The sequence below is a fragment of the Periplaneta americana genome, chromosome 2 (genome assembly GCF_040183065.1).
Source record: "Periplaneta americana isolate PAMFEO1 chromosome 2, P.americana_PAMFEO1_priV1, whole genome shotgun sequence".
NCBI lineage: Eukaryota > Metazoa > Arthropoda > Insecta > Blattodea > Blattidae > Periplaneta > Periplaneta americana.
The window spans coordinates 4,500,481-4,512,615 of record NC_091118.1 but is presented as its reverse complement, the minus strand read 5'-3'; positions in this window follow the sequence as shown (position 1 = coordinate 4,512,615).

Here is a 12,135-nt window from a genome sequence, read left to right as displayed (position 1 = left end):
AGGAGAAATCGTTGAAATCGCTGTAGGCTGACTACGAAAGAAGAGAAATCGTTGAAATCGCTGTACGCTGAATAGGAAAGAAGAGAAATCGTTGAAATCGCTGTACGCAGAATAAGAAAAAGTGAAATCGTTGAAATCGCTGTAGGCCGAATACGAAAGAGAAATCGTTGAAATCGCTGAACGCAAAATACGAAAAAATGAAATCATTGAAATCCTTTTAGCCTGAATACGAAAGATGAGAAATCGTTGAAATCGCTATAAGCTGAGTACGAAAAAGTGAAATCGTTGAAATCCCTGTAGGCTGAATACGAAAGAAAAAAAAATCGTTGAAATCGGTGTAGTCAGAATACGAAAAAAGAGAAATTGTTGGAATCGCTGTACGCTGAATACGAAAAAGTGAAATCGTTCAAATCGCTGTAGACTGAATACGAAAGGAGAGAAAACGTTGAAATCGCTGTACGCTGAATACGAAAAAGTGTAATCGTTGAAATCGCTGTACGCAGAATAAGAAAAGGTGAAATCGTTGAAGTCCCTGTTGGGCTGAGTACGAAAGAAGAGAAATCGTTGAAATCGCTGTTCACTGAATACGAAAATGTGAAATAGTAGAAATCGCTGTACGCTGAATACGAAAAAGTGAAATCGTTGAAATTCCTGTACGCTGAATATTAAAATGTGAAATCGTTGAAATCGCTGTAGGCTGAATACGAAAGAAGAGAAATCGTTGAAATCGCTGTACGCTGAATACGGAGAAAGTGAAATCATTGAAATCGCTGTAGGCAGAATACGAAAGAAAAATCGTTGAAATCGCTGTACGCCGAATACGAAAAAGTGATATAGTTGAAATCGCTGTACGCTGAATACGAAAAAGTGAAATCGTTAAAATCGGTGTACGCTGAATACGAAAGAAGAGAAATCGTTGATATCGCTGTAGGCTGAATACGAAAGAAGAGAAATCGTTAAAATCGCTATACGCTGAATACGAAAAAATGAAATCGTTAAAATCGCTGTAGGCTGAATACGAAAGAAGAGAAATCGTTGAAATCGCTGTACGCTGAATACGAATAAGTGAAATCGTTGAAATCGCTGTACGCAGAATACGAAAATGTGAAATAGTTGAAATCCCTGTTGGGCTGAATACGAAAGAGAAATCGTTGAAATCGCTCAACGCAGAATACGAAAAAGTGAAATCGTTTAAATCGCTGTAGGCTGAATACGAAAGAAGAGAAATCGTTGAAGTTGCTGTTCGCTGAATACTAATATGTGCAATCGTTGAAATCGCTGTAGGCTGAATACGAAAGAAGAGAAGTCGTTGAAATCGCTGTACGCTGAATATGAAAAAGTGAAATAGTTGAATTCGCTGTAGGCTGAATACGAAAGAAGAGAAATCGTTGAAATCGCTGTACGCTGAATACGAAAAAGTGAAATAGTTGAAATCTCTGTACGCAGAATACGAAAATGTGAAATCGTTGAAATCCCTGTTGGGCTGAATACGAAAGAAGAGAAATCGTTGAAATCGCTGTACGCAGAATACGAAAAAGTGAAATCGTTGAAATCGCTGTAGGCTGAATACGAAAGAAGAGAAATCGTTGAAGTTGCTTTTCGCTGAATACTAATATGTGAAATCGTTGAAATCGCTGTAGGCTGAATACGAAAGAAGAGAAATCGTTGAAATCGCTGTACGCTGAATATGATAAAGTGAAATCGTTGAAATCGCTGTAGGCTTAATACGAAAGAAGAGAAATCGTTGAAATCGCTGTACGCTGAATACGAAAAAGTGAAATCGTTGAAATCCCTGTACGCAGAATACGAAAAAGTGAAATCGTTGAAATCCCTGTTGGGCCGAATACGAAAGAAGAGAAATCGTTGAAATCGCTGTACGCTGAATACGAAAATGTGAAATAGTAGAAATCGCTGTACGCTGAATACGAAAAAGTGAAATCGTTGAAATCGCTGTACGCTGAATACGAAAGAAGTGAAATCGTAGAATTCGATGTAGACTGAATACGAAAGAAGAGACATTTTTGAAATCGTTGGCGGTGAATACGAAAAAATGAAATCGTTGATATCGCTGTAGGCAGAATACGGAACAAGATAAAAATGTAGAAGTCGCTGTACGCTGAATACGAAATAGTAAAACCGTTGAAAACGCTGCATGCAGAATACGAAAAAAAAGAGAAATTGTTGAAAACGCTGTACGCTGATTACGAAAGAAGAGAAATTGTTGAAATCGCTGTACGCTGAATACGAAAAAGTGAAATCGTTGAAATCGCTGTACGCAAAATACGAAAAAGTGAAATCGTTGAAATCCCTGTTGGGCTGAATACGAAAGAAGAGAAATCGTTGAAAACGCTGTACGCGGATTACGAAAGAAGAGAAATCGTTGAAATCGCTGTAGGCTGACTACGAAAGAAGAGAAATCGTTGAAATCGCTGTACGCTGAATAGGAAAGAAGAGAAATCGTTGAAATCGCTGTACGCAGAATAAGAAAAAGTGAAATCGTTGAAATTGCTGTAGGCCGAATACGAAAGAAGAGAAATCGTAGAAATCGCTGTACGCAAAATACGAAAATGTGAAATCATTGAAATCCTTTTAGGCTGAATACGAAAGATGAGAAATCGTTGAAATCGCTATAAGCTGAATACGGAAAAGTGAAATAGTTGAAATCGCTTTTCGCTGAATACGAAAAAGTGAAATCGTTGAAATCCCTGTAGGCTGAATACGAAAGAAAAAAAAATCGTTGAAATCGGTGTAGGCTGAATACGAAAAAAGAGAAATTGTTGAAATCGCTGTACGCTGAATACGAAAAAGTGATATCGTTCAAATCGCTGTAGACTGAATACGAAAGAAGAGAAATCGTTGACATCGCTGTACGCTGAATACGAAAGAAGAGAAATCGTTGAAATCGCTGTACGCTGAATACGAAAATGTGAAATAGTAGAAATCGCTGTACGCTGAATACGAAAAAGTGAAATCGTTGAAATTCCTGTACGCTGAATATTAAAATGTGAAATCGTTGAAATCGCTGTACGCATAGTACGGAGAAAGTGAAATCGTTGAAATCGCTGTAGGCTGAATACGAAAGAAAAATCGTTGAAATCGCTGTACGCTGAATACGAAAAAGTGAAATAGTTGAAATCGCTGTACGCTGAATACGGAAAAGTGAAATCGTTGAAATCGGTGTACGCTGAATACGAAAGAAGAGAAATCGTTGATATCGCTGTAGGCTGAATACGAAAGAAGAGAAATCGTTAAAATCGCTGTACGCTGAATACGAAAAAATGAAATCGTTGAACTCGCTGTAGACTGAATACGAAAGAAGAGAAAACGTTGAAATCGCTGTACGCTGAATACGAAAAAGTGAAATCGTTGAAATCGCTGTACGCAGAATACGAAAATGTGAAATCGTTGAAATCCCTGTTGGGCTGAATACGAAAGAAGAGAAATCGTTGAAATCGCTGTACGCAGAATACGAAAAAGTGAAATCGTTGAAATCGCTGTACGCTGAATACGAAAAAGTGAAATCGTTGAAGTTGCTGTTCGCTGAATTCTAATATGTGAAATCATTGAAATCGCTGTAGGCTGAATACGAAAGAAGAGTAATCGTTGAAATCGCTGTACGCTGAATACGAAAAAGTGAAATCGTTGAAATCGCTGTAGACTGAATACGAAAGAAGAGAAATCGTTGAAGTTGCTGTTCGCTGAATACTAATATGTGAAATCGTTGAAATCGCTGTAGGCTGAATACGAAAGAAGAGAAATCGTTGAAATCGCTGTACGCGGAATACGAAAAAGTGATATCGTTGAAATCGCTGTAGGCTGAATACGAAAGAAGAGAAATCGTTGAAATCGCTGTACGCTGAATAGGAAAAAGTGAAATCGTTGAAATCGCTGTACGCAGAATACGAAAAAGTGAAATCGTTGAAATCCCTGTTGGGCTGAATACGAAAGAAGTGAAATCGTTGAAAGCGGTGTACGCTGAATACGAAAGAAGAGAAATCGTTGATATCGCTGTAGGCTGAATACGAAAGAAGAGAAATCGTTAAAATCGCTGTACGCTGAATACGAAAAAATGAAATCGTTGAAATCGCTGTAGGCTGAATACGAAAGAAGAGAAATCGTTGAAATCGCTGTACGCTGAATACGAAAAAGTGAAATCGTTGAAATCGCTGTACGCAGAATATTAAAATGTGAAATCGTTGAAATCCCTGTTGGGCTGAATACGAAAGAGAAATCGTTGAAATCGCTGTACGCAGAATACGAAAAAGTGAAATCGTTGAAATCGCTGTAGGCTGAATACGAAAGAAGAGAAATCGTTGAAGTTGCTGTTCGCTGAATACTAATATGTGAAATCGTTGAAATCGCTGTAGGCTGAATACGAAAGAAGAGAAATCGTTGAAATCGCTGTACGCTGAATATGAAAAAGTGAAATACGTGAAATCGCTGTAGGCTGAATACGAAAGAAGAGAAATCGTTGAAATCGCTGTACGCTGAATACGAAAAAGTGAAATCGTTGAAATCTCTGTACGCAGAATACGAAAATGTGAAATCGTTGAAATCCCTGTTGGGCTGAATACGAAAGAAGAGAAATCGTTGAAATCGCTGTACGCAGAATACGAAAAAGTGAAATCGTTGAAATCGCTGTAGGCTGAATACGAAAGAAGAGAAATCGTTGAAGTTGCTGTTCGCTGAATACTAATATGTGAAATCGTTGAAATCGCTGTAGGCTGAATACGAAAGAAGAGAAATCGTTGAAATCGCTGTACGCTGAATACGATAAAGTGAAATCGTTGAAATCGCTGTAGGCTTAATACGAAAGAAGAGAAATCGTTGAAATCGCTGTACGCTGAATACGAAAAAGTGAAATCGTTGAAATCGCTGTACGCAGAATACGAAAAAGTGAAATCGTTGAAATCCCTGTTGGGCCGAATACGAAAGAAGAGAAATCGTTGAAATCGCTGTACGCTGAATACGAAAATGTGAAATAGTAGAAATCGCTGTACGCTGAATACGAAAAAGTGAAATCGTTGAAATCGCTGTACGCTGAATACGAAAGAAGTGAAATCGTAGAATTCGATGCAGACTGAATACGAAAGAAGAGACATATTTGAAATCGTTGACGGTGAATACGAAAAAATGAAATCGTTGATATCGCTGTAGGCAGAATACGGAACAAGATAAAAATGTAGAAGTCGCTGTACGCTGAATACGAAATAGAAAAAACCGTTGAAAACGCTGCATGCAGAATACGAAAAAAAAGAGAAATTGTTGAAAACGCTGTACGCTGATTACGAAAGAAGAGAAATTGTTGAAATCGCTGTACGCTGAATACGAAAAAGTGAAATCGTTGAAATCGCTGTACGCAAAATACGAAAAAGTGAAATCGTTGAAATCCCTGTTGGGCTGAATACGAAAGAAGAGAAATCGTTGAAAACGCTGTACGCGGATTACGAAAGAAGAGAAATCGTTGAAATCGCTGTAGGCTGACTACGAAAGAAGAGAAATCGTTGAAATCGCTGTACGCTGAATAGGAAAGAAGAGAAATCGTTGAAATCGCTGTACGCAGAATAAGAAAAAGTGAAATCGTTGAAATCGCTGTGGGCCGAATACGAAAGAAGAGAAATCGTTGAAATCGCTGTACGCAAAATACGAAAATGTAAAATCATTGAAATCCTTTTAGGCTGAATACGAAAGATGAGAAATCGTTGAAATCGCTATAAGCTGAATACGGAAAAGTGAAATAGTTGAAATCGCTTTTCGCTGAATACGAAAAAGTGAAATCGTTGAAATCCCTGTAGGCTGAATACGAAAAAAAAAAATCGTTGAAATCGGTGTAGGCTGAATACGAAAAAAGAGAAATTGTTGAAATCGCTGTACGCTGAATACGAAAAAGTGATATCGTTCAAATCGCTGTAGACTGAATACGAAAGAAGAGAAATCGTTGACATCGCTGTACGCTGAATACGAAAAAGTGAAATCGTTGAAATCGCTGTACGCAGAATACGAAAAAGTGAAATCGTTGAAATCCCTGTTGGGCTGAATACGAAAGAAGAGAAATCGTTGAAATCGCTGTACGCTGAATACGAAAATGTGAAATAGTAGAAATCGCTGTACGCTGAATACGAAAAAGTGAAATCGTTGAAATTCCTGTACGCTGAATATTAAAATGTGAAATCGTTGAAATCGCTGTACGCATAATACGGAGAAAGTGAAATCGTTGAAATCGCTGTAGGCTGAATACGAAAGAAAAATCGTTGAAATCGCTGTACGCTGAATACGAAAAAGTGAAATAGTTGAAATCGCTGTACGCTGAATACGGAAAAGTGAAATCGTTGAAATCGGTGTACGCTGAATACGAAAGAAGAGAAATCGTTGATATCGCTGTAGGCTGAATACGAAAGAAGAGAAATCGTTAAAATCGCTGTACGCTGAATACGAAAAAATGAAATCGTTGAAATCGCTGTAGGCTGAATACGAAAGAAGAGAAATCGTTGAAATCGCTGTACGCTGAATACGAAAAAGTGAAATCGTTGAAATCGCTGTACGCAGAATACGAAAATGTGAAATCGTTGAAATCCCTGTTGGGCTGAATACGAAAGATGAGAAATCGTTGAAATCGCTGTACGCAGAATACGAAAAAGTGAAATCGTTGAAATCGCTGTACGCTGAATACGAAAAAGTGAAATCGTTGAAGTTGCTGTTCGCTGAATTCTAATATGTGAAATCATTGAAATCGCTGTAGGCTGAATACGAAAGAAGAGTAATCGTTGAAATCGCTGTACGCTGAATACGAAAAAGTGAAATCGTTGAAATCGCTGTAGACTGAATACGAAAGAAGAGAAATCGTTGAAGTTGCTGTTCGCTGAATACTAATATGTGAAATCGTTGAAATCGCTGTAGGCTGAATACGAAAGAAGAGAAATCGTTGAAATCGCTGTACGCGGAATACGAAAAAGTGATATCGTTGAAATCGCTGTAGGCTGAATACGAAAGAAGAGAAATTGTTGAAATCGCTGTACGCTGAATAGGAAAAAGTGAAATCGTTGAAATCGCTGTACGCAGAATACGAAAAAGTGAAATCGTTGAAATCCCTGTTGGGCTGAATACGAAAGAAGAGAAATCGTTGAAATCGCTGTACGCTGAATACGAAAATGTGAAATAGTAGAAATCGCTGTACGCTGAATACGAAAAAGTGAAATCGTTGAAATCGCTGTACGCTGAATACGAAAGAAGTGAAATCGTTGAAATCGCTGTAGAATGAAGACGAAAGAAGAGACATTTTTGAAATCGTTGACGGTGAATACGAAAAAATGAAATCGTAGATATCGCTGTAGGCAGAATACGGAACAAGAGAAATCGTAGAAGTCGCTGTACGCAGAATACGAAAATGTGAAATCGTTGAAATCCCTGTTGGGCTGAATACGAAAGAGGAGAAATCGTTGAAATCGCTGTACGCACAATACGAAAAAGTGAAATCGTTGAAATCGCCGTAGGCTGAATACGAAAGAAGAGAAATCGTTGAAGTTGCTGTTCGCTGAATACTAATATGTGAAATCGTTGAAATCGCTGTAGGCTGAATACGAAAGAAGAGAAATCGTTGAAATCGCTGTACGCTGAATACGAAAAATTGAAATCGTTGAAATCGCTGTAGGCTGAATACGAAAGAAGAGAAATCGTTGAAATCGCTGTACGCTGAATACGAAAAAGTGAAATCGTTGAAATCGCTGTACGCTGAATACGAAAGAAGTGAAATCGTTGAAATCGCTGTAGACTGAATACGAAAGAAGAGACATTTTTGAAATCGTTGACGGTGAATACGAAAAAATGAAATCGTTGATATCGCTGTAGGCAGAATACGGAACAATAGAAATCGTAGAAGTCGCTGTACTCTGAATAAGAAATAGTAAAACCGTTGAAAACGCTGCATGCAGAATACGAAAAAAAAGAGAAATTGTTGAAAACGCTGTACTCGGATTACGAAAGAAGAGAAATCGTTGAAAGCGCTGTAGGCTGAATACAAAACATAACGTACAAACCTCTGAACGCTGAATGCAATTCGTAAATTGAGTTGGACGTCCTTCTATGTTATATCTTGTGTATGCGGACGACAAACTGACTAATTTTGGAGGATACCAACGAATTATGACGATTTATATTACTTGTGTCTCGTAATAGTGTGAGTCCACATCTGTGGAGTAACGGTCAGCGCGTCTGGCCGCGAAACCATGTGGACCGTGTTCGATTCCTTGTCGGGGCAAATTATCTGGTTAAATTTTTTTCCGGGGTTTTCCCTCAACCCAATATGAGCAAATGGTGGGTAACTTTCGGTGCTGGACCCCGGACTCATTTCACCGGCATTATCATCTTCATCTCATTCCGACGCTAAATAACCTAAGATGTTGATCAAGCGTCGTAAAATAATCTGCTAAAAATAATAGTCTGTTTAGTGTAAAATATAACTAATCAGCGATGTATGCAATGGAAGGGGAAATGAACTTGCCATTCTACCCCATTATCTCTTGGATTAATTGCCTCATGAATGATGCCTAATGATGTTCGTATCTGTTTTAGGACTGTTGGCTAAACAACAATTTGAAATGACGAATAATAAAGGATGCCAATGATCAACTGTGATTGATGTTCTGCTATGACGACGAGGAGGATGACTATGACGAGTTAAGATTGATGATATATTATGAAGGATAATGGAGGATTACTGATTAACTATAGTTTGTGATGATCTAGTACGGCGAATAATGGAGCCTGACAGAGGAATGGTGATTGATGACCAATAATGACGAGTTACGGGGATGACTATGAAGAATTGTGGCGGATAACTTACGATGAATTGCGGCAAATAACCTATGAAGATGAATAATGAGGGATGACGACCTATGGTGAAGAATAATGTCAGATGCCGATGACATACGTTGACAAGTAATACAGGATGACTACGATGAATAAAATAAAATAATGAGTAATTATAATGGGTGACGGATAATTACGAATTACGAGTAACAGGGAAGAAGTATGAATAATTTTCGAGGACAGCCACTATTTCTGACGAACTGTGAAGAATATAAGGATATACAGCAATGTAGGATAGGCTACCTACAGAATTAAAATCTTCTTCACCCATCTTTACCTGAGAATTTTCATCGCGTTCCCAGGCCGTTCCCTAAAATTATTAAAATTATTATTATTATTATTAATATTATTATTATGATTATGATGATTATTATTAATATTATTATCATTATTATTATTACTTTAAAAATAGACTTAAGGACCTTACTAATATGCGGTAATTATACACAGTATTTAAAGGGTGTAAATGATATGTTGTTATTGAAGTGTTGTATCAGTGAAGAATTATGTTGTGTCAGTGAAGTGTGCTGCATCAGTGAAGAAGTATGTCGTGTCAGTGAAGTGTGCTGTGTAAGTGAAACGTGTTCCTGTCAGTGAAGCTTTATAGTTTATAGTGGCAGTGCAAGGAATTTGAAAAGTGAAATGTTTTTTAAGTGTTATTGAAATCTGGATAGAATCAGTGAAATGTGTTGTAATTCCAGTGAAATGAGTGAGTTGATAGCGAAATGAGTGTAATGTTGAAAGGTACTTGTGCAGATATCAGCATATACTTGTGGGTTTTAGTTCGATCTCAGTTCTTAGATACAAATTAGAATATTTCAAATGTTATTTTAAGTGATTGTTTCATTTAATTTAGTATATTCCCTGTTATTGTTGTTGTTGTTATTATTATGTTTATTATTATTATTAGTATTAATTATTAGTATTATTATTAAATATATTTTTAGTTAATAAGTTTATTATTGTGATTATTGAGTGTAATTAGTTACCATTGCCACCGGGTATATACCCTTTGCAGTGTGAATAAATAGATACATACATTATCATCATTATTATTAAAACTAACACGAAATATTATTTACATTGTACAGTATTATTACTCCTTTTTCGGCCTCCTCCTCCCCTATAGCCGACCTTACCTCGCCAATTGTTCTTCCTTTTTTTATTTTCAAACTATATAAAAACAAGAAAAATATATCCTGAAGTATAAAAGAGTAGTAATACTGTACATATTACAAAGGACATAATATCTAACTTAATAGAGTAGAAGTTAGTGCATAGTAAATGAATACAAAGACTAAGTAAGTCAGCAGAAATATACAATCCTTTAGGAAAGCAAATTCTTTTCTTATATAATTAGTTGCATTTATAATACCAATAATCTTATAATAGAGAAAAAGAAAATTCTACGGAACTCTGGAAAAACAACGAGAGCCGAGGCTAGTGAAGTGCTTTGTGTGGACTATGTTTATGTAAAGGGAGGAAACTTAGAGATTACGACGAAGTGAAGACAAGAGACCAGAGTCATTTTGAATGTAGATATGGAGAAGAATGGAGGGTGTGAAATAGACAGACAGAATAAGAAATGAAGCTGTGTTGGAAAGAAAGGGTGAAGAAAGAATGATGCTGAAAATGATCAGGAAGAAAAAATAATTGCCTGGATCACTGGCTAAAAAGAACTGTATACTGAAGGATCCACCGGAAGGAATTGTGAACGGACGAAAAAAAATAGTTGAAATCGCTGAACGATGAATAGGAAGAAAATAGTAAGAATCGCTGTACCGTGAATACGAAAAAAATCGTTGAAATCGTCGTACGTACAATACGAAAAAAATCATTGAAACAGCTGTACGCGGAATACGAAAAAGGCGTTGAAATCACAGTAGGCTGAATACATATAAAAGAGAAATCCTTGAAATCGCTGTACGCTGAATACGAAATAGGAGAAATCGTTGAAATCGCCGTACGCTGAATACGAAAAAAATCGTTGAAATCGCTGTACGCAGAATACGAGAAAGTGAAATAGTTGAAATCGCTGTACAATGAATACGAAAAAGTGAAATCGTTGAAATCGCTGTACGCTGAATAGGAAAGAAGAGAAATCGTTGAAATCGCTGTAGGCTGAATACTAAAATGTGAAATCTTCAATATCGCTGTAGGCTGAATACGAAAGAAGGGAAATCGTTGAAATCGCAGTACGCTGAATACGAAAAAGTGAAATAGTGGAAATCGTAGTACGCTGAATACATAAAAAAGTGAAATAGTTGAAATGGCTGTACGCGGTATACGAAAGAAGAAAAATCGTTGAAAGCGCTGTAGGCTGAATACGAAAGAAGAGAAATCGTTGAAATCGCTGTAAGCTGAATACGAAAAAATGAAATCGTTGAAATTGCTGTTGTCAGAATACGAAACAAGAGAAATCGTTGTAATCGCTGTAGGCCGAATACGAAAAAGTGAAATCGTTGAAATCGCTGTAGGCTGAATACGAAAGAAGAGAAATCGTTGAAATCGCTGTAGCCTGAATACGAAAAAGTGAAATCGTTGAAATCACTGTAGGCTGAAAACGAAAGAAGGGAAATCGTTGAAATTGCTGTACGCAGAATACGAAAAAATGAAATCGTTGAAATCCCTGTAGGCTGAATACGAAAAAGTGAAATCGTTGAAATCCGTATAGGCTGAATACGAAAGAAGAGAAATCGTTGAAATCGCTGTAGGCTGAATACGAAAAAAGAGAAATTGTTGAAATCGCTGTACACTGAATACGAAAAAGTGAAATCGTTGAAATCGCTGTAGACTGAATACGAAAGAAGAGGAATCGTTGAAATCGCTGCACGCTGAATACGAAAAAGTGAAATCGTTGAAATCGCTGTAGGCTGAATACGAAACAAGAGAAATCGTTGAAATCGCTGTACGCAGAATACGAAAAAGTGAAATCGTTGAAATCGCTGTACGCAGAATACGAAAAAGTGAAATCGTTGAAATCCCTGTTGGGCTGAATACGAAAGAAGAGAAATCGTTGAAATGGCTGTACGCTGAATACGAAAAAAGAAAAATCGTTCAAAACGCTGTACGCGGAATACGAAAGAAGAGAAATCGTTGATATCGCTGTAGGCTGAATACGAACGAAGAGAAATCGTTTCAATCGCTGTACGCAGAATACGAAAATGTGAAATCGTTGATATCGCTATAGGCTGAATACGAAAGAAGAGAAATAGTTGAAATCGCTGAACGCTGAATACGAAAAAGTGAAATCGTTGAAATCGCTGTAGG